At 42.7% G+C, this 22,568-nt stretch overlaps 1 pseudogene; it reads left to right on the forward strand.

Moving 5' to 3' along the window:
* The first annotated feature begins 19,442 nt into the window (after window positions 1-19,442).
* Window positions 19,443-21,852, forward strand: LOC148145128 (uncharacterized; annotated as a pseudogene).
* The last annotated feature ends 716 nt before the right edge of the window (window positions 21,853-22,568 follow it).

Genomic DNA, 22,568 nt, shown 5'->3' on the forward strand with positions numbered 1-22,568 from the left:
AACTGTACTCAGCACCGCCCTCCTAACCTACAATCTTCTTCCTGACCTCTCCGCCCCCACCCCACTCTAACCTATCACCCTCACCTTGACCTCTTTCCACCTATCACATTTCCAACGCCCCTCCCCCAAGTTCCTCCCCCCTACCTTTTATCTTAGCCTGCTGAACACACTTTCCTCATTCCTGATGAAGGGCTTATGCCCGAAACGTCGATTCTCCTGTTCCTTGGATGCTGCCTGACCTGCTGTGCTTTACCAGCAACACATTTTCAGCTCTGATCTCCAGCATCTGCAGACCTCACTTTCTCCTCCTACATATTACTACAATAAATCAAATCAAATCAAACCAACCACACCTTTGCCATATCATTAGTACTATTATTTAGTGATAATGGCACAGACAGGTTTAAATTCAGGAAAATCACTATTAGCATCAATTCAAACATGGGAAAAGCAATGGGATTGAATGTTAACATGAATACATCTGATCATGTGCAAAAGTTGACATGCAAAGGTTTGCTGTTGCATCTTCTTGAGCATATTGTAGAACTCTGAGCTGTGGAGCACAAAATAATTATTCCTTTCACTCATGACACCCATGCAAACAACAAACAAGTGTACAGTATAGATCTATCTGAAAAATAAACATCATTGCTGTCTTCAATAACCTGTTTCTTCAAAAGGACTCACATAATCTATTATATGCAACAAAACCCTGGCTAGCTACCACCACCTAAAGAGTGATTACATTACAAAGGTCCTTATTAGGCAACACTGTGGTAAATCTCCAATCCATTTTCATTGAATGTATTTAAACAAATATTTTCCTCTTCTGCCACACTTCTTCCCTCAACCTTCACCCATTCCCCACCTTTGTGTACACTATTTGACATTCCACCCTGTTATAATGTAACATTTGCAATTATACTCTAAGCCCAGAAGCCCTCAGAAGAAGGGCTTATGCCCGAAACGTCGTTTCTCCTGTTCCTTGGATGCTGCCTGACCTGCTGCGCTTTTCCAGCAACACATTTTCAGCTCTGATCTCCAGCATCTGCAGTCCTCACTTTCTCCACCATAAATATTACACCTGTCATTGCAGACCATCAGTCTGATCTGAGTTCAGAAATCTTCATTACTCTACCTCATTAAGTTGCCAGGTTAATTTCACAATTGTTTCAATTCAATAGCAAGAGCTTCTAAGAAAGCAAGAAGCAAAACAACATGTTCAAAGCTGCAAACCTATCCTTTCCACATACAGCTCACGTCTATACCACTGCATTATGGATTGTGTCCAATTCACCCAATCTGTTGGGTGTTAACTAACATAGTATGTACTTTCTGCATCTTCTGTTTTTATATTGATTTCAAGAGGTTCGTCTTCTTATATCTAAAATTTTTTCTATAACCTTTTATCCACTCTTGACTTATTGCATGGTTCCAGGAATTCAAAATGATCCACATAATAGTTGGTCTGTATCTTCCTTCCTTTACACAATGTCTGATTGTTTGTCAATGAGTTAGTAACTTTATCTGATAATATATAATCTTTGTATTCATAATTTTATGGGAAAAGCTTCTTCTTGCTTGTAAGTGATTATGTCCACAAGAGTTGAGCATCCACAAGAGATAGCAAGGTTAAATGTTGACCACACATATTAAAACAAGGTGCAAACATTTTAAGACACAGTATCATATTTATAAATATGGCATTTTTTAACTCTTTTATGGGAAGTGAGTTATGCTGGCAAGGCCAAGGTTTGTTATTTATCTCTAATTGTGCTTGAAAAGGTGGTGATGGGATGTTTGAATGGCTGTAATTGACCAGGTGCAGGTACACATTCAGTGCTGTTAGGAATGGAGTTCAGCATTTTGATTTGGCAACAGTGGAGAAAGGTGATATAGTTCTAAGTCAGGGTGATGTGTGACTTTGAGGGAAGCTTGTAGACTGCGGTGTTATCATGTAGCTTCTGCCCTTGTCCTTCTAGATGGTAGACGTCATGGATTTGGAAGGAACTGTCAAAGGAACGTTAATGGTTGTGCAGTATATCTTGTAGATGATACACATTGCTGCAAATGTGCATCACTGATGGAGAAAATGAATGTTGAAATTGAAATGATTCACCTTCAACCACTACAACCGTCTTCCTTTGTGCAGTATATAACTTCAAGAAGTGTCGATGTTTCCTCATTCCGTTGTCTCCAATTTTACTGGAGTTTTTTGTGTCACAGTTTTGTGTTATATTCCTAAACGCACCCTCACACTGGATTGATAATTGGCGCAGGTTGAATTTCAATTTACTGAAAATCTCAGGCAAATTTACTTAACAGACAAATTGATTATTTGCAATTACAGTGGAACTAATGAACACATCCTTAGTCATTGTATTGCTACGAAAACTCCTTAGGTCTGTTGCTCATTTGGAGTCACCCTGATCATTGGCTCATTAATATACCCTGCTGTTAAAACAGTAATACCGCATCTCCTTTGCTTCACAGAATAAAATTACATATAATGAGTGAAATATGTATACATTTTGTATTTGCACAACTATTTACACAGACAATTGCAAAATTAACATGTTTCTCAGCATGTTCCAATTCCCAACTTGCTAGCACTCCATTCACCACAATGTCTAGTTTAACAACTCCTGCATATCTAACCAACTTGTATGGGAAATATGGTAAAAACAATGACTGCAGATGCTGGAAACCAGATTCTGGATCAGTGGTGCTGGAAGAGCACAGCAATTCAAGCAGCATCCGATGAGCAGCAAAATCGACGTTTCGGGCAAAAGCCCTTCATCAGGAATAAAGGCAGAGAGCTTGAAGCGTGGAGAGATAAGCTAGAGGAGGGTGGGGGTGGGGAGAAAGTAGCATAGGGTACAATAGGTGAGTGGGGGAGGAGATGAAGGTGATAGGTCAGGGAGGAGAGGAGTGGATAGGTGGAAAAGGAGCTAGGCAGGTCGGACAAGTCCGGACAGGTCAAGGGGACAGTGCGGAGCTGGAAGTTTGAAACTAGGATGAGGTGGGGGAAGGGGAAATGAGAAAGCTGTTGAAGTCCACATTGATGCCCTGGGGTTGAAGTGTTCTGAGGCGGAAGATGAGGCGTTCTTCCTCCAGGCGTCTGGTGGTGAGGGAGCGGCGGTGAAGGAGGCCCAGGACCTCCATGTCCTCGGCAGAGTGGGAGGGGGAGTTGAAATGTTGAGCCACGGGGCGGTTTGGTTGATTGGTGCGGGTGTCTCGGAGATATTCCCTAAAGCGCTCTGCTAGGAGGCGCCCAGTCTCCCCAATGGAGAGGAGACTGCATTGGGAGCAACGGATACAATAAATGATATTGGTGGATGTGCAGGTAAAACTTTGATGGATGTGGAAGGCTCCTTTAGGGCGTTGGATAGAGGTGAGGGAGGAGGTGTGGGCACAGGTTTTACAATTCCTGCGGTGGCAGGGGAAAGTGCCAGGATGGGAGGGTGGGTCGTAGGGGGGCGTGGACCTGACCAGGTAGTCACAGAGGGAACAGTCTTTGCGGAAGGCGGAAAGGAGAGGGGAGGGAAATATATCCCTGGTAGTGGGGTCTGCATAAACCAAATCATCCACCGACATTTCCGCCACCTCCAAAAAGACCCAACCACCAGGGATATATTTCCCTCCCCACCCCTTTCCGCCTTCCGCAAAGACCGTTCCCTCCGTGACTACCTGGTCAGGTCCACGCCCCCCTACAACCCACCCTCCCATCCTGGCACTTTCCCCTACCACCGCAGGAACTGTAAAACCTGTGCCCACACCTCCTCCCTCACCTCTATCCAAGGCCCTAAAGGAGCCTTTCACATCCATCAAAGTTTTACCTGCACATCCACTAATATCATTTATTGTATCCATTGCTCCCAATGCGGTCTCCTCTACATTGGGGAGACTGGGCGCCTCCTAGCAGAGCGCTTTAGGGAACATCTCCGAGACACCCGCACTAATCAACCAAACCGCCCCGTGGCCCAACATTTCAACTCCCCCTCCCACTCTGCCGAGGACATGGAGGTCCTGGGCCTCCTTCACCGCCGCTCCCTCACCACCAGATGCCTGGAGGAAGAACACCTCATCTTCCGCCTCAGAACACTTCAACCCCAGGGCATCAATGTGGACTTCAACAGCTTTCTCATTTCCCCTTCCCCCACCTCATCCTAGTTTCAAACTTCCAGCTCCGCACTGTCCCCTTGACCTGTCCGGACTTGTCCGACCTGCCTAGCTCCTTTTCCACCTATCCACTCCACCCTCTCCTCCCTGACCTATCACCTTCATCTCCTCCCCCACTCACCTATTGTACTCTATGCTACTTTCTCCCCACCCCCACCCTCCTCTAGCTTATCTCTCCACGCTTCAGGCTCTCTGCCTTTATTCCTGATGAAGGGCTTTTGCCCGAAATGTCGATGTTGCTGCTTGTATGGGAAATAGTTAGCTTTGACTGGCTCAACACTTGACTGGGCCAGCATATCCCCTAGTTGTCCTTGAGAAGATGGCATGAGTTACATTCTTGATCTATTGCATGCATTTGGTCTGGTTAGTACAAAATGTCAGTGCAGGGGGGAGGGGGAGGGCTTCCATGATTTGGACCCAATGACACTGAAGTAACAGGGTTATGTTTCCAAATCAGAATGATGAGTGACTTGGAATGAAACAAGCAGATAGTGGTGTTCCCATGTATCTGGCTTCTATATGGTAATGGTTGTGGATTTGGGTGGTGTTTGCTAAGGAATCTTGGTGAATATCTGCAGTGCATCTTGCTCACTAATAATCAATTTTGGTTCTGTCAGGGCCATTCTCCTCCTGACCTAATTACAGCCTTGATTCAAACATGGACAAATGAACTGAATTCCAAAGGTGAGATTGATGCCATAGACATCAAAGCCACATTTGACTGAGTGTGGCAGTGTACACTGGTGCTATTGAACATTGGTGGTGAAGTGGATGTTTGTGGATGTGGGATAAATCAAATAAGCTGTTTTATCCTAGATGTTGTCAAACCCCTTATGGATTATTGGAGCTGTACTAATCCAGATGAGTAGGGTGTATTCCATTACATTCCTGAATTGTACTTCGTAAATGGTGGAAAGGCTTTAAGGAATCATGAGGCAAGTTACTCACAGCAGAATTGCTAGCCTCTGATCTGTTCTTGCAGCCATCACATTTATGTGGCTACTCCAGTTCAGTTTCTGGTCAATAGCACTCTCCAGGAAGTTGAATGTCAAGGCCAATGGTTAGATTCTCTCTTGTTGAAGCTGGCCATTGTCTTGAGGGAAGACTATTGATGAAGCACTTGAGGATAATTGGGCCTAGGACCTAAAGACCTTGACTATGTCCCCACCTCTAAGCCAGGAGGCCCAGGTTCAGGTGTCATCTACTCCAAAGATGTGTCATAGCATATCTAAATAGGTTGATTAAATATATCTACCCTAAGGACCTCCAATAGAGATGTGATGGAGCTACAACCTTCTTTCGTACAGGTATGACTCCAGTGGGGTTTTCTCCTTGATTCCCATTGACGTGTACTTTGCTAGGGCTTCTAGATGTCATATTTGATTAGATATGTGGATCATTGGGATGTCATCTAGGGGAGCTGGGACCTATACAAGAAAAAAAAACAGTTGCACCTAAATTGGAGGGGCAGCAATATCCTGGCAAGGAGATTTGTTAATTTCCATCCACTGGGGGAGGGGAGCAGGAACGAGAGCAGTACGTCAGCAAGTGAAATGATTGGGGAGGAGTTAGAGACTAAGGTAAGAAAGGCTAAGAGGAAGAACAGACACAGAGAGGTTACTGAACACAATGGGACTACTGGTCTGAAGTGTATTTATTTAAATACAAGGAGTATGACAGGTAAAACAGATTCACTTAGAACCTGGATTAGTACATATAACGATGATGTTGTACAGAGAACTTGTTGAGAGAAGGATAAGACTGGCAGCTAAAAGTCCTGGTATTTGGATGTTTCCGACGAGATGGAGAATGATCTAAAAGAGATGGGGGAGTTGCATTACATATTAGGGAGAACATCACAGCTGTACTGGGGGAGGACACCTTGGAGGGTTCATCCAATGAGGCCATATGGGTATACCTCAGGAACAGGAAGGTTGTAACCACTTTTTTATGTGATTGCACCAGATCTCCCAAAAGCCAGCAGGTGACAGAGGATCGGATATATGGACAGATTATGGAAAAATGTAAAAATAACAGGGTCACTTTGGTGGGTGATTTAAACTTTCCCAGTATTGACTGGGACTCACTTTGTGCCAGAGGCTTGGATGGGGTGAATTTGTTAGGTCCACACAAGATGGTTTCTTGAAGCAATATATTAATAGCCCAATGAGGGAAGGGGCCTTACTAGATCTGACATTGGGGAATGAGGCCATCAGGTGATCAAAGTTTCAGCAGGAAAGCATTTCAGGAACAGTGACCACAATTCCATAAGTTTTCAGTTACTTAAGGATAACAATAAGAGCAAACCTCAGGTGAAAGTACTACATGGGAAGAAGGCTAACTATGACAATGTTAGGCAGGAACTGTGGAAGGTAAATTGTGGGTGGCTGTTTGAGGGTAATTCCACATCTGTCATTCAGGTATCTTTTAAAGGCCAATTGATTAGAGTTCAGGTCCAGTATGTTCCTGTAAAAATGAAGACTAAGGATGGCAAGATTCAGGAACCTTAGATGACAAGAGAAATTTGTGAGCTTAGTCAGAAAGGAAAATGAAACAGCCATAAGATTTAGATAACTAAAGACAGACAGAGCCCTTGAGAGACATAAATAAAGCAGGAAAGAACTTAAACAAGGAGTTAAGAGGGCCAAAAGGGACCATGACATGTCCTTGGCAACTCGATTAAGAAAGACTCCAAGACGTTTTATGCATATATGAAATGCAAAAATGTTGCTAGGGAAAGGGTAGGTCCACTCAATGACAAAGGAGGGAATTTATGCATGGAGCCGGAGCAAATGGCTGAAGTCGTTAATGAATGCTTTGCATTGGTGTTCGCAAAGGAGAAAGGCATGGTGGATAACGAGTCTAGAGAATACAGAGGGAAGCAGGCGAGGAAATTGTTGAGGTCTTGTTTGAGATCTTTGTATCCTCTTTAGTCACAGGATAGATTCCAGAGAACTGGAGGATAGCCAATGTTGTTCTTGTTTAAAAAGGGCAACAGGGATAATCCATGAAATTACAGGCCAATGAGCAGAATGGCAGTGATAGGGAAATTATTAGAAAAGATTCTTGGAGATAGGATTTACTCACACTTGAAAAAAATATAGACTTACTAGTGATAGACAGCATGACTTTGTGTGGGAAAGGTAATGTCTTACAAACTCGATTGAGTTTTTGAGGAAGTAACAAAGATCACTGATGAGAATAGGGCAATGTTATTGTCTACATGGACTTTAGCAAGGTATTTGACAAGGTCCCACATGGCAGGCTGATACAGAAGGTGAAGTTATGTGGGATTAGTGGTGAGCTGGTAAGATGGACACAGAACTGGCTTGGTCATAAGAAGACCGAGAGTAGCAATGGAAAGGTATTTTTCTAACTGGAAATTTGTGACCAGTGGCATTCCGTAGGGATCGGTGCTGGCACTCCCTGTTAGTCACATAAATAAATGATTTGGATGAGAATGTAGACAGTCTGATTAGTAAATTTGTGAATGACACAAAGATGGGAGGAGCTGTGGATAGTGAGGTGGATTGTGAAAGGATTCAACAGGGTATAAATAGGTTGGAGATTTTGGCAGAGAAATAGCAGATGGAATTTAATCCAGATAAATGCAAGTTGATGCATTTGGAAGGTCTAATGCAGGAGGGAAGTATACAGTAAATGGAAGAACCCTTAGAAGCATTAACAAACAGAGGGATCTTGGCATACAGATCAATAGTTTCCTGAAAGTGGCAACAGAAATGGATAAGAAGACATATGGCATGCTTGTCTTCATCAGTCAGGGAATAGAGAAGGAAAAGTGGCAAGACATGTTGTAAAGCAGTTTAGTTATGCCACATTTGGAATACCATGTACAGTTCTGGTCGCCAGACTACCAGAAGGATGTCGAGGCTTTGGAGAGGTCGAAAAAAAAGTTTACTAGGATGTTGCATGACTTGGAGTGTACTAGCTATGAGGAGAGGTTGGACAAACTTGATTAGCTTTCATTTAAACATCACAGGCTGAGGGGCAACGTGATCAAAGTTTACAAAATTACAAGAGGCATGGGCAGAATGGATGGTCAGAATCTTTTTCCCAGATAGAAATGTCAATACCAGGGATTGTAGGTTTAAGGTAAAAGGTGACATGTTTAAAGGAGACATGAGAGGCACATATTTTACATAGAGGGCGGTAAGTGTCTGGAATGTGCTGCCAGAGGAGGAGATAGAAACAGATACACTAGCAATGTTTAAGATCCCATCTTGACAGATACATGATTAAGCAGGGAATAGAGGGGGATGGACCATGTAGAGGCTAAAGGGTTTTAGTTTAGAAAGGTGTCATGCGTCACCGCATGCTTGGTGGATGAAGTGCCTATTCCTGTGCTAAATTGTGCTTTATTCCTTGTTCTTTACAGGGCATACTTTTGTGTTGTTAGTGTTGTTTGTAGTCATGATGTTCTTCAACATCATCGTTAACCGAGCATGTCTTTTTTTGTGTTCTATGTACAGTTGGACTATCGTATAGCACTCTGAATTGGATTCTGCTTTTCCTCGATGTTACTTCGTTAGGTGCTGTGGCCAGAAAACGTGAACATTCGATCATGCTGTTAAATTCTCAGGACTGCAGTTGGCTTTAATAGACATCAAATGAGGTGTTTGGAATGAGTCCTGATCAAATAAAAAAGAATTTAATTAATATCCACATTCATGAGTCATCAGTACTCAAATATATTTAAAAGGCATCCTAGCTTCGTGGGAGTGTTCAGTAACACTGAAAGGTGTTCTGAGGAATCATTAGTAATCATAGAACTTGAGAAGCAGTGCTGTCAGTGGGAGAGATGGACCTCAATATCATTACTATTGACTCATGAAACATAAATTATGTATTTCCTGCAGTTTCCAAATATATATGAGAGTCTAGAGAGCTGTACGAGCCAATAAAAATGTCATCAGATCCACTTATCAGGTGGGAAACAATCCTGGCAAAATAATTCAGACCCCAATTTGCGATTCAGTCCAGTCAAGTAAAGGACTTCTATATTTACTTTGGAAATAATTTTTGGCCATGCAGTGATGCAATGAATTCAAAAGCACAAAGTGAGGAATGATTTAAATGAAATGTGATTTTATTAATGCTTTTTGATCCCCAAACACAAAAGAATTTACAACCTGCAGTGAGAAGCATGATTCATTCCTCCATAACCGTTCCTATTTTGCCTAGGCTCCTGGTGAACTTGTATTCGAGCAGAAGCAACTAATTGTATAAATGAGCTCTGCCTTTATTAAAATGGGGCTTCCATCCTGTGGTGGTAAATCTTCATGAACCCTGGAAAAATAACTCAGATGATACAATGGTAATCATAAGATGTCAGCTCAATTCAATACCTATATTTAGCAATCTCCATGAATATTACAAAGCATACATGTTGTTAAATGCCAGATTATTGTTTAAGGTATGCATCACACTCAACAATCTGGATAACCCTTGGGGCTTAAAGGTCTCCTCTTATCTGCTTACCTGCACTAGTTGTATCCCAACAGCATGATTTCAATAGACATCTATTGTGTAATTACAACTGTGTGTAATAAATACTTCACACTAGATGCAGCAACTCCATATTCCTCCGGGCTTCCAATTATTCCGAGTGACACAACATGCTTGGTAATGACTGCAGTTCACTTGGCTATAAAAGTTATGGACAAAAACAGAAACTGCTGAATATGCACAGCAGGTCTGGCAGCACATGTGGAGAGAAATCAGAGTTAACATTTTGGGTCGAGTTACCCTTTCTCAGTATTACCACAGTATTACCTACTCTTCTGTAATCATCAAAGAATAGACAGTATACAACCGACCCTTGAAGTTTTTGGGGAATTATCATCAGTGATGCCTCTGCAAAATCCTGTAATTTCAATGGTTGGAGAGGCACTCCAATATCAACATCCACTTTCAGGCCAACATTCCCAGGCATTGGTTGTGGTGAATCAGCTGCATTGGTTTGGTTACCATTATTTGGCTTATACTAGTCTCCCAAAATAAGCTATATACTCTGAGCTTTGTCATAGCAAGCTGTTACCAGAAGGAAGGTGAGGGTACTTTAAGGACATCGTCAAAGCTTCTCTGAAAATATGCAGCATTCCCACGAACTCTTAGGAACCTCTTGTCCAAGATCATCCAAACTACAGAGGAAGTATCTGCAAAGGTGCAAACCATTTCATGTATTTCTGACTGGCCCCGGAGAAGCTCAAGCATAAACAACAGAAAGTTGGTGTGACAACATCAGTACCACATCCATCTACCTCCTCAAACACTATCTGCCAGACCTAGAGTAGAGTGTGCAGATCCCACTTTGGACTGTTTAGTCATCAGAGGATCTACAACTTCAGACTGGAAGCAACTCATTCCAAGTAACTGTCTCAGAAGAAGTTTCACTGCAGTTGGGTTTGATGGGGGTGTTGAGTTCTTGGGAGCAATAAGGTTGCTTAATGTCCAAATGAGAAGACTAACCTCTGACATGGATATGATAAAAGGTATGATAAAAGCCTGCTGAGGGATGACAGTGGTCAAAGCCAAAGCCATCTGAATATTAATTGTGAACAGCGAAACCAGTGGGAATTCTTTCTGACCAGGTTTGATAAGGCTATTCTTCTACGCATCACCTAATGTCAAAACGATAGAAACAAATTTTGTCACTTAATTCTGCACTTGAGCCTAAATGGAAGAAAACCTGCTTATCTCTAAAACAGTCTGTCAAAAGGCAATTTAAATGCACATATTGCTGGAATAAACCAATTGCAGGGAATGAGGAGACTGTCAGTTAAGAATAACTGCATGTGAAGACTCAGGACAATGTTATGTTCAAGTTTCATTGGGAATTATACATTTGCCAACAGCCATTTTCTTGAAAAGAGGGAATGTAAACCCTAAGATTGTATGTGGGTGATAGGTGCTGCATCGGCAGTGTCAGCATTTGGATGAAACTTTAAATTGAGTGGCATTTGTCCTTCCCCAGAATGTTGCATTGGAACAAAATAGCAGAGAATTCTCTCAGAGTCACAACCCTCCCTCTTGCAATAAAAGATTCCGAACATCAGATTTACCAGTATTTATTTCAAAGCACTAAAGAAAAAAAAATCAAGAATACAAGCACAGCAAGTTAAATCCCGTGTTTATCCTCACTATCTCCTTCCCTGTGAACTTCAGCTCATTAGTCCATGTTTGAATCAAGTCCGCATGTAATGAGCCAGGAACTCAGTGGCCCTTTCTGAACACAAACTGAGTGTCAATGAGCTATAGGCCCTCATGGGCCATTGCCATTGCTGCAGATTTTGTTTCAATCTTGTCGTGTTCATTGGCTGAAAACAACACAGCAAGTATGTAAAGCTGCTCGTGTTTTACTTCAGAACAACGGTAGATTTTGCTTGATATTTGGGGTCACTGATACCACGGAAGGCCAGTGCCATCCAGAAATTAGACATTCTTTGACCTGAGAGAAGATTGCAAGTTTGTGAGTCTTTAGCATGCACATTAAAATCTGTAGCCTCTGCTGCCTGGTTGAAACATTGCCAATACAGCTATTTTTAATTTAATATGGTCTTTAATTTATGTGCATGCTGTTAGCCAACTCTTCCACAGTTATCAGTGCCAAAGACTGTGGAAGGAAAAGACTCTTATATTCTGGAGGAGTAGCTAAATCCAGTAAATGAAAGTGCTCCTAATTGGCCATTTGATGCTGATGACCAACCTGTCTATAAGGGTGGGAAAGTGAGGTCTGCAGATGCTGGAGATCAGAGGTGGAAATGTGTTGCTGGAAAAGCGCAGCAGGTCAGGCAGCATCTAGGGAACAGGAGAATCGACGTTTCGGGCATTAGCCCTGAAGAAGTTTCCTGAAGAAGGGCTAATGCCCGAAACGTCGATTCTCCTGTTCCCTAGATGCTGCCTGACCTGCTGCGCTTTTCCAGCAACACATTTCCATGTCTATAAGGGTGCCCCAGTACAGTACTGGGGAGTCCATTCTTGATATTAGCCTTTGTGCTCAGGACTGGACTTTCTGGACAATATCTCGCTGACTTGCTTCACCAGCTTGAATTATACTGCCCTGCCATGAAGCCTTGCCGTAAACCTGTTATTGTTGCCGAAGCACTTCAGTGCACTAAGACCACCTCTGGACTTTCACGGGTTCTGCAATTCTTGCAACTTGTGTATGGATGATCCTAATGATAGTTTTCAACATCCAAATGCTAGCTGTGGAAAGGTGTGCAAAACGATGAGCAGCAGCCATGCTTCATTGAGTCTCATTAGGAGAGCAGATGAGAAATTATGAAAGACTTTATTTTCATCAGGATTTCTTGCATAGTTTAGCTGATAGTAGAAAAAGGTTGAAGACTCCATGTCTGGGGAATTTTTCGTCCAACCCAAATCACATTTCTCTCATGTGATATGTTCATGGTGTACGGCTATTCAAGTCCAGCAGAAGAATTTTATAGCTTATTTATTTTGCTATAAATGAGCTTTCTAGCAAAAAAGGAATTAAGAAATATCATTCTTGATGAACTCTGGGAAACTATATATGGAGTTATATATGAAGCCATTCTGCGATTCACTGGAAGAGCTGAATAAACTTGATTGTTATGTGAGCTGCAATCCTTGCCAAACTGAAATCAATATAAAGGTACTCTCTTATGTGGGGGTTGGTTTAGCTCAGTTGGCTGGACAGTTGGTTTGTGAAGCAATGTGATGCCAACAGTATGGGTTCAATTCTCTTCACTGGCTAAGGTAGCTGTGAAGGAATCTCCTTCTCAATCACTCCTCTTGCCTGAGTTATGGTGGCCCTCAAGTTAAATCACCAACAGTTGTTCCTTTCTAAAGAGAAAGCAGCACTATAGTTTAGTAAGACTATGGTGACTTGACTCAACTCTCTTATTTGCACACCTGTGATTTGCCTGGTGTCACAAACATGACACTGTTCAATGGTGAGTTCTCGCATCCTAATCAGGGTAAGTTGGAAAAGTACAGGTCATGCCAGGGTATTTATTTTCGAATCTGATAATACAAACATACAAATTATTAGCAAGAGTATCCCTCTTCAGTTTACTTATCCATTCAATAAAATCATGGCTGATTTAAAAACTTAACATTCCTGGTTACCCTCAATAATCTTTCAATCCCTTGCTTATCAAAAATCCATCTACCTCTGCCTCAGCAACATTTAAAATCTCTGATTCTTGCTGAACCTTCACAGGTGTGCCACAAAAAACACCTACTCCACCTTTATGTCATCCCTGAGTTGTTCCAGCATTCATTTTACTATGCACCATTTTGTAACGCCTAATATAACTAATACAAGTAAGACTATAATAATTTATTGAAATGATTTGTCTGCAATAATTAATCACACAATTGCAGCTGGGGCTTCAAAATATGTTTGAGATGTTTCTGATCTCTGAGTTTCTTCCTTTTCTTGATCATGTTCAGGCAGAGGAATTGCTTTGTAGCTTTTGTTTCAGCTTATTCCTGTCAGTTCATTTCCAATGATTTCAGTTGAGCACTGATGAGCACTTTGTAAACAAATATATGGTTGCAATTGATGTTTGTCAAGCACCATGTGATTTCATTTCAGGATAATTGATTCAATTGATCACTGTTAGATATCAAGTGATGACTAAATACGTGCTTTGGAAGAAAGATCATTGCAAATGAGTGCCATCAAATGCTGTTAAGAATGGAATGGTGTTTATATTTTCTCAGAAGATGGTTGTAGGATGTACATTCTCTGACTTTGTCCCTCATCTTTCAATTTGAGTTCATTATGGAAGTGTTCTAAATTATCATCTGAGAGGCAGGGGGATGGTAGATGGTAGTCTGCAAAAAGTTCCCTAGCCCACGTATGACCTGATGTCAGGAGGTTTCATGGGCTCTAAAGAGTTAATGCTGAGGACTCTCAGGATATCTCCATGTGTAGCACTGTGCTTAAAATTCTGTCATACTAGTGTGTTGGGATATATCTAGAGGCAAGTATTGTACTCTTTAGAGCACTGCCTGTAAGATATGGGTACGACTATGTCAGACTGCTGCTTGGCTCATCAATGGGACAAATCTCACAATTCTTGGCAGATGATTTTGCAAGAAGGAGGACTTTGCGGGGTTGCATGCTCTATTCCTAAATTGATGCTGGGTAGCCTTTTCAGTTTTACTCCTTTTTGATTTTTCTGTCACAGTTTCCTGGGCAAAAAAAGACAGAGGGCATGTAAAGGTTAACCATATTGCTGTGGCTCTGGAGCAATGTGTAGGACTTGGAAAAAGAGCAGATTTTGTTTTCCCAAAAAGGATATTAGTGAACCCGAGGAACGTTTTGTGACAATTTAATGGTTTTATCTTTATCATTACTCAGAATGGCTTTAAATTTTATGGTATATAATGTAAATGTATTATACTTCCTAATGTTTCCTAATTTACTCTTTTTCTCCAAATAAACATAATGTAAATTATGCTAAGCTGTTGTAAGTCACTGTTTTAGGCCGTTGCTGGTATATTTTGCACAATTCAGGGTTTCACACTTTGAAAGCATGTCAACATCCAGAAGGTGCAATTGATTTTGCAGAGTGACAGTGGGGCGAGTTCAACCATATGAAGAGATTGCAGAAGCTGAGAATGTCATTTACACAGTTCGTGAGAGACCTAAAAGAGGTATTCAAAGTCATAAGGGAATAGATAGAGGAAGAAGGAAGAAAGTATTTCCTCTGACAAGTTGATTGGTGACCAGAGATAATATATTTAAAATAATTAGCAACAGAACTAGTGGGGAAATTGAGGACAAATTTATTTGCACAGAAGGTCCTTAAGATCTGGAACACATAACCTAAAAACATGATTCCACCCTCTGGCAACAGTCTGTATAAAGTTTGCACATTCTCCAAGTGTCTGCTTGGGTTTCTGCTGGCTGCTCCGGTTTCCTCCCACAGTCCAAAGATATGCAAGTTAGGTGCATTAGCCACACTAAATCCCATAGTGTTCAGGGGATGTGTAGGTTAGGTTAGCCATGGGAAATGCAGATTAACAAGGATTGAGTAAGGGGATGGGTCTGGGTGGAATGCTGTGCGGATAGTTGGTGTGGACCGAATGGTCTGTTTCCACACTGTAGGGATTCTAAGATGATCTTCTCAGATTCTATGGGCATCTTTTAAAACATAGTTGGCCATGCACCTGAAGAGGACTAACTTATATGGGTTTGTGAAGATAAATGGGGTGGCATTAAATTGACGACATTTTAAAAGAACTGACACAAGCATGATGATCCAAATGATTTCCTTCGGCAGTGTAAAACTTTATGATTCTATTAAGCAATTCAAAGTAATTTGAATTTTTGCATTACATTGTTCCATTCCTTTACCTCCAAATTTCAGCTCAGTACCTTAAACAAAAAGTTGAAGGATCTTAAAAAGCCTTTGGCTTTCTGCGAACCACTTACTGTGCTGTGCAAACTGAAATGTTTGCCTGATTCAGGATCGAAAGACAGAAGTGCAGAGATGGACTCTGTTAAAAATAAATTGGACTGACATTAACTTGGATCTTCCCAAGCTGGCCTGAAATGAACCCATTGTCAGTGCCAACATTGATGACAGTACTGTGAGTGGCAGAACAAAGAGCCAATCTCAAATGGGGGCATAGATGAAACTGTTAATTTCAATCACAACATTGAAAGCTCTGACCATAATTGCAGATGTGTAGTAACAATAATTGATGTTAAGTGTGAGTGCATGGTTTATTTTCAAGCTAAACTTGCTTGGATCCCCACTGTAGTTTTGGAAACAATACCTGAGACAGCTGAATTCATTAATGCCAACATAGCTCATAAGATCTTTAGAGTTAAGTGTTTAAGTTAAAAATCATCGCAGGATGATTTTTGATATTTTTACAGAGTTAATAATGACTTGCTGAATATTTCAGAGTATCACAAAGAGGGAAGAATGAAATTCAACGGATAGCCGCTTTTTAAAATAAGACAACAGGAATAGAATATCTTTATTCATCAGTGGTCTCTTCACATCAGCTCAGTGCCTGTCTTGGGACTGCAAAATTCAGCTTACATTCAAAGCAGCTAGTAATGAACTTTGTGGCACAGAGTGTCTATGTTATAAGCTTTCATCTCAAAGATTTAAAATTGAATTCAACCCAAATGATAACATGAAAGTCTTCTTTTTCTGCTGCACATAAAGTTAAAATGTGAAGAGATTTGGCAGCTCCAACAATTCCTGAAGAGCTCATTCACTCTACAAAGGTACACATAATTACCTTGGCAGCTTCACTCTACTGATGCCAAAAATATGGAATTTATCAATTCTAATTAATTGTTAGCAGAATCTACCCTTATTGTCTGCAGAGGCAAATATGTGCTTTCTAATGCAGAGAGAAAATGACTAGACAGAAAAATCAATTGGGTGGCTACCATAATATTGAAAAGGTCACCATCTTAAAAAGTATATGTCATAAAACTGAGGAGGAAATACTTTCAGGAAAGACTCTTAACACATGCTACATTTGAACAAAAAATGTTTAGCATTAATGCTGGCTTAGAAACATGGAGAGAAAAGCAGTTTCTTCATGCTGAAACAAAAACAGAAATTGTTGGAGCAACTCAGCAGGTCAGAACATAATGAAGGGTCACCATCTCAAAATGCTAACTTTGTTTTCTCCCCACAAAATGCTAACTTTGTTTTCTGCCAGACCTGCTGAGTTTTTCCAGACATTCTGTTTCTGTTTCGGATCTCCAGTGTCCATAGTTCTTTGTTTTCATTTAGTTTCTTAATGCTGTTGCTCATTATCTTATTGGAAAGTTCAATAAAAATGTTCGCAAATGGCCACTTTTTTTACTTTCATGTATTTAATTTTACAATAATTTGTATGTATAGTAGTAATTGGAGGCTAGCTCCCCATAATTATGTTGTAAAACTTGCGTATGTTTATGTGAAAAATAGTTAAAACAATAATACTTGGAAATGAATATCCAGGTCATACTCACACTCCATTTTGAAGTAGACAAAATGACTTGGACCAGTATGCCTCATTCACCACTTTCACTGTTTTTTTTCTTCTGGGAAGTTGGTTATTACTTTCTTCCAGGATGAATTTCCAAAAATGGTTAGCTACAGCTGAGCAATAATGAATGCTTTCTTGTTTTGCAACAATCACAATGTTGTGAGATAAGTATGGAATGATTCCAGTGAAATAAGAGGTGATGCAAACCATCTGTTCCCGTTGCCCTCTCAGCACTTGTTTTGAGGACGACCTAGCTTCCATAGGGAAGAGAAGTTCTCTCTCCTTCAGTTACTTCCTGCACCAGGGATTTATGTGCAGCATCAGATAACTGGAGTATGCAATCTCTTGCCTGTCACACCATTTCAAAGTCCTTCCTTCTTCCAGAATGCACCTAGCACTTAAGAAGTCTAGCTTTATGGAATACAGTATAATTTCAGGGTGTTCTCGTCTTGCTCAAATGTTCTAGTCTTGCTCTCCTGAGGTACACAATCACTCAACAACATATTTAGCACTGGGCTGCAGGCTACTATCATGGAAATGAGCAATCAATAAAGTTCACACACTGCCTGTATCACTTGAAATGCGTATGGTAATTGTGCATTGCAACATCCATGGCTGATTTCAAGGCACCACTCCCAACCCACCCAAGTGTCTCAGTGAAGATTCACCAATCTGATTGGTTAGAAGCTCTTCAACACATGCCACAGATTCTCTGTCAAGATCACCATGTTGGAATGATTTTGAAAATTGCAAATAAAAGCCTTTGAAAAATCTGTGAACAACTGTGATAAAAACCATTCATTCGCTGCTCACAATAACTTTATGCCATGAAAAAAATTAGAGCAATAAGTTAAAATATTTTAAAACTGGTTTTGAATGAGCATGATGCCAACTCACAGCACAAATTTGTCTCTGAGTAACTAGGTTACCCTGGTTATTTTTGCCTCGGAGGCCTCCAAGATAATCTTCAGGTCCAGGGTCTGCTCGGTGGAGCAGGACGCGATGTGCTCACGTTTCTTCTTCCAGAAGGTGCACAAAGAGAGCTCCGTGCTCAGCAGCCTGAAGGAAGAAGACGGCTCCATAACGTCATCTCAGGCTGACGTCATGAGGATCAGTAAATCCTTCTATGCCAGTCTGTATGATGCGAAGCTGACCGACAGTGCGGCCTCCCAGTCGTTCCTGTCCTCTATCATGGAGGTCTTAGACGACAGAACACGGGAGAGGCTGGACCAGCCGCTATCTCTGGACAAGCTGACCAAGGCCCTCGAGTCCTTCGAAAAGAAAAAAACTCCCGGAAGCGACGGCTTACCGGTCGAGCTCTATTCCGCTCTGTGGGACTTGATTGGGCAAGACCTGCTGGAGGTGTATGTCAGTATGCTTCGAGCAGGTACCATGAGTGAATCCATGAGGAAAGGCATCATTGCCCTCATCTACAAACGGAAGAGGGAGAGGGAGGAACTCAAAAATTGGAGACCAATCTCACTGTTGAATGCGGATTACAAAATTCTGTCATAGGTAATCACCAATCGAGTCAGGTCTGCTCTGGGGTCGATGATTCACCCTGACCAAACCTGTGCTGCACCGGGCAGGAAAATCGCTGAGAGTCTCGCACTCCTCATGAATACAATTGCCTATGTGCAGGACAGAGGGTTGGACACCTGCCTGATCAGTCTGGACCAGGAGAAAGTCTTTGACAGGATATCACACAGGTATATGAGAGATGTTCTCTCCAAAATGGTCTTTGGGGAGGGAATCTGCAATTGGATCAGACTGCTCTACACCAACATTTTCAGTGCAGTCTCAATCAATGGGTGGGAATCAGATAGCTTCCCAGTCAGATCTGGAATCAGGCAGGGCTGCCCTCTCTCGCCTGCATTGTTTGTGTGCTGCATAGAGCCATTTGCCGAGTCCATCAGGAAGGATGCGAGCCTGAGAGGGGTGACTATTCCTGGCAGCGGGGGCCTGCAGGTCAAGGCCTCCCTGTACATGGATGACATTGCCGTCTTCTGCTTGGATTCGCTGTCCATGTGCAGACTCATGTGCATATGTGACCAGTTCAAACGGGCCTTGGGGGCCAAGGTTAACCGAGGCAAGAGCAAGGCCACGCACTTCGGGAACTGGGCCGACCAATCCTTGATCCCCTTCACCATCAGGACCGATCACCTAAAGGTGCTGGGTATTTCGTTCGGGGGGGGGCTGGGGCGTGCGCCAAGTCTTGGGAGGAGCATATCAGCAAAGTGAGGCAGAAACTGGGCAGATGGAAGCCACGGTCGCTCTCCATTGCAGGAAAACACCTGGTCATCCGGTGTGAGGCACTGTCATTGCTGTTATACGTGGCACAGGTCTGGCCTATTCCCAGAATCTGTGCTGCTGCAGTCACCCAGGCCATCTTCCAATTTATATGGAGGTCAAAGATGGACCGGGTCCGAAGGGACTCGCTGTACAAAGATCTGGGCAACAGGGGAAAAAATACACCCAATGCCACCCTCACCCTGATAGCTACCTTTTTGTGTGCCTGCATCAAGCTGTGCATGGATCCCCAGTACGCAAACACCAAGTGCCACTACATACTGAGGTTCTACCTGTCCCCGGTGTTGCGAAGGATGGGCCTGGCCTCATTGCCGCGGAATGCTCTGATTAGTTGGACCGTTCCGTATCACCTGTCCTTCGTGGAGAAGTTTATGAAGAAAAACACCTTTGACCACAAGTCCATCAGGAAGTGGTCAGCACGTAGTGTCCTTGAGACCCTTCGGGAAAAGGAGAGGGCGGATCCTATCGAGCGGTTCCCTGAGCAGACTGTCAAAGCCATTTGGCAGAATGCCTCATCGCCAGAACTTTCCAACAAGCACCAAGACATGGCTTGGCTGGTGGTGAGAAGGGCTCTGCCTGTGAGATCCTTAATGCATGCCCGGATTCTCAGCCGAACTGCTCACTGCCCTTGAAATGGCTATGGGGGGGATGAGACTGTCACACACCTCCTTATGGAATGTGCCTACGCAGAAGAAGTCTGGAGAGAAATGCAGTGGTGTTTGTCGAGATTCATCCCGAGTAGCGCCGTGACGTGGGACTCCGTGCTCTACGATCTGTTCCCTGGGACGCACACCGAGACGAACATCAACTGTGCCTGGAGGATCATCAACTCAGTGAAGGACGCTCTCTGGGCGGTCCGAAACCTGTTGATCTTCCAGCTGAAGGAGTTGACCCCGACTGAGTGTTGCAGACTGGCACATTCCAAGGTCCAGGACTACGTGTTGAGGGGAAAGACCACCATGTAACATCTGCCTGCCTAAGAGGAACAGGGGGCCCACGCATCATTTGGGCTCTGCTGACGCCTCAGCTAAAAATATAGACATATGATTGATAAACGTACAGAGCTGTATATAAAAATGATAAATTCTGATCTCTGTATGTAAATGTTTACGTATGTATGGCATGACCAACTGTACAGACCATCAAATTATTTTATGAATAAAGTATATTTTTGAAATAAAAAAACCTGTGAGGACCGATCACCTAAAGGTGCTGGGTATTTGGTTTGGAGGGGCTGGGGTGTGCGCCAAGTCTTGGGAGGAGCGTATCAGCAAAGTGAGGCAGAAACTGGGCAGATGGAAGCCATGGTCGCTCTCCATCGCAGGAAAACACCTGGTCATCCGGTGTGAGGCACTGTCATTGCTGTTATACGTGGCACAGGTCTGGCCTATTCCCAGAATCTGTGCCGCTGCAGTCACCCGGGCCATCTTCCAATTTATATGGAGGTCAAAGATGGCCAGGGTCCGAAGGGACTCGATGTATAAAGATCTGGGCAACAGGGGAAAAAATACACCCAATGCCACCCTCACCCTGATAGCTACCTTTTTGAGTGCCTGCATCAAGCTGTGCGTGGATCCCCGGTACGCAAACACCAAGTGCCACTACGTACTGAGGTTCTACCTGTCCCCGGTGTTGCGAAGGATGGGCCTGGCCTCGCTGCCGCGGAACGCTCTGAGTAGTTGGACCGTTCCGTATCACCTGTCCTTCGTGGAGAAGTTTATGAAGAAAAACACCTTTGACCACAAGTCCATCAGGAAGTGGTCAGCACGTCGTGTCCTTGAGACCCTTCGGGAAAAGGAGAGGGCGGATCCTATCGAGCGGTTCCCTGAGCAGACTGTCAAAGCCATTTGGCAGAATGCCTCATCGCCAGAACTTTCCAACAAGCACCAAAACATGGCTTGGCTGGTGGTGAGAAGGGCTCTGCCTGTGAGATCCTTAATGCACGCCCGGACTCTCCGCCACACCGCACGCAGCCCTCGAAGCGGCTGCGGGGGGGACGAGACTGTCACATACCTCCTTCTGGAATGTGCCTACGCAGAAGAAGTCTGGAGAGGAATGCAGTGGTGTTTGTTGAGGTTCGTCCCGAGCAGCACCGTGACGCGGGACTCAGTGCTGTACCGGACGTACACCGAGACGAACATCAACTGTGCCTAGAGGATCATCAACTCAGTGAAGGACGCTCTCTGGGCAGTCCGAAACCTGTTGATCTTCCAGATGAAGGAGTTGACCCCGACTGAGTGTTGCAGACTGGCACATTCCAAGGTCCAGGACTACGTGTTGAGGGACACACTGAAGCTTGGGGCAGCTGCCGCCAAGGCGCGGTTGGGAAAGACCACCGTGTAACATCTGCCTGCCTAAGACAAACAGGGGGCCCAGGCAGTCATTTGGGGTCTGCTGACGCCTCAGCTAAATATATGGATATATGATTGATAAATGTACAGACTATCAAATTATTTTATGAATAAAGTATATTTTTGAAATAAAAAAAACCTGTGAGGGCCAAATAATTGTACTTTATGATGTGCACATAAGAAAACAACTGATCAGTTTGCAACTCAAATGTGATCTTTTCTCCATCTCTGTTGCTTTAAAGTTTTCAGCTTGTCCAGACTATTTAACAAGGTTCAATTCGCCAAACAGTGAGCAACACTTAAAATATTTTCCAGTACTTGATTCAGGGTCAATTCAGTTCCCATCCAAAATAGTTTGACATCTATTGGCCAAAAAAAAACATAATGAAGCATTTATAGATGTTGGAGAAAAAAATGATAGGCTGACGCCGCATTTTCTCGGAAGTATTAATGATTACCTAGAAAATAATGAGAATTTATGTTATTTTTACTGGTTAGATGTGACCTTATACAAAATTACATATAATGAGTTGACTTGCATCAAGATTATTTCAAATCTTTCATTGTGGTACTGCAGCACTCCAAGTTTTTTAATACATTGGTGAATTTATATATTTTTATATTCTTGTTCATTCATCAGGCACCTTACCTCCATTAACAGACGACATATTCCATCATTTCTTCAGTTGCTGTTGTGTGATCTAACAA

The sequence above is a fragment of the Chiloscyllium plagiosum genome, unplaced genomic scaffold, assembly GCF_037043375.1.
Source record: "Chiloscyllium plagiosum isolate Xiang-an unplaced genomic scaffold, Cpla_swu_hap1 HiC_scaffold_26, whole genome shotgun sequence".
Taxonomy (NCBI): domain Eukaryota; kingdom Metazoa; phylum Chordata; class Chondrichthyes; order Orectolobiformes; family Hemiscylliidae; genus Chiloscyllium; species Chiloscyllium plagiosum.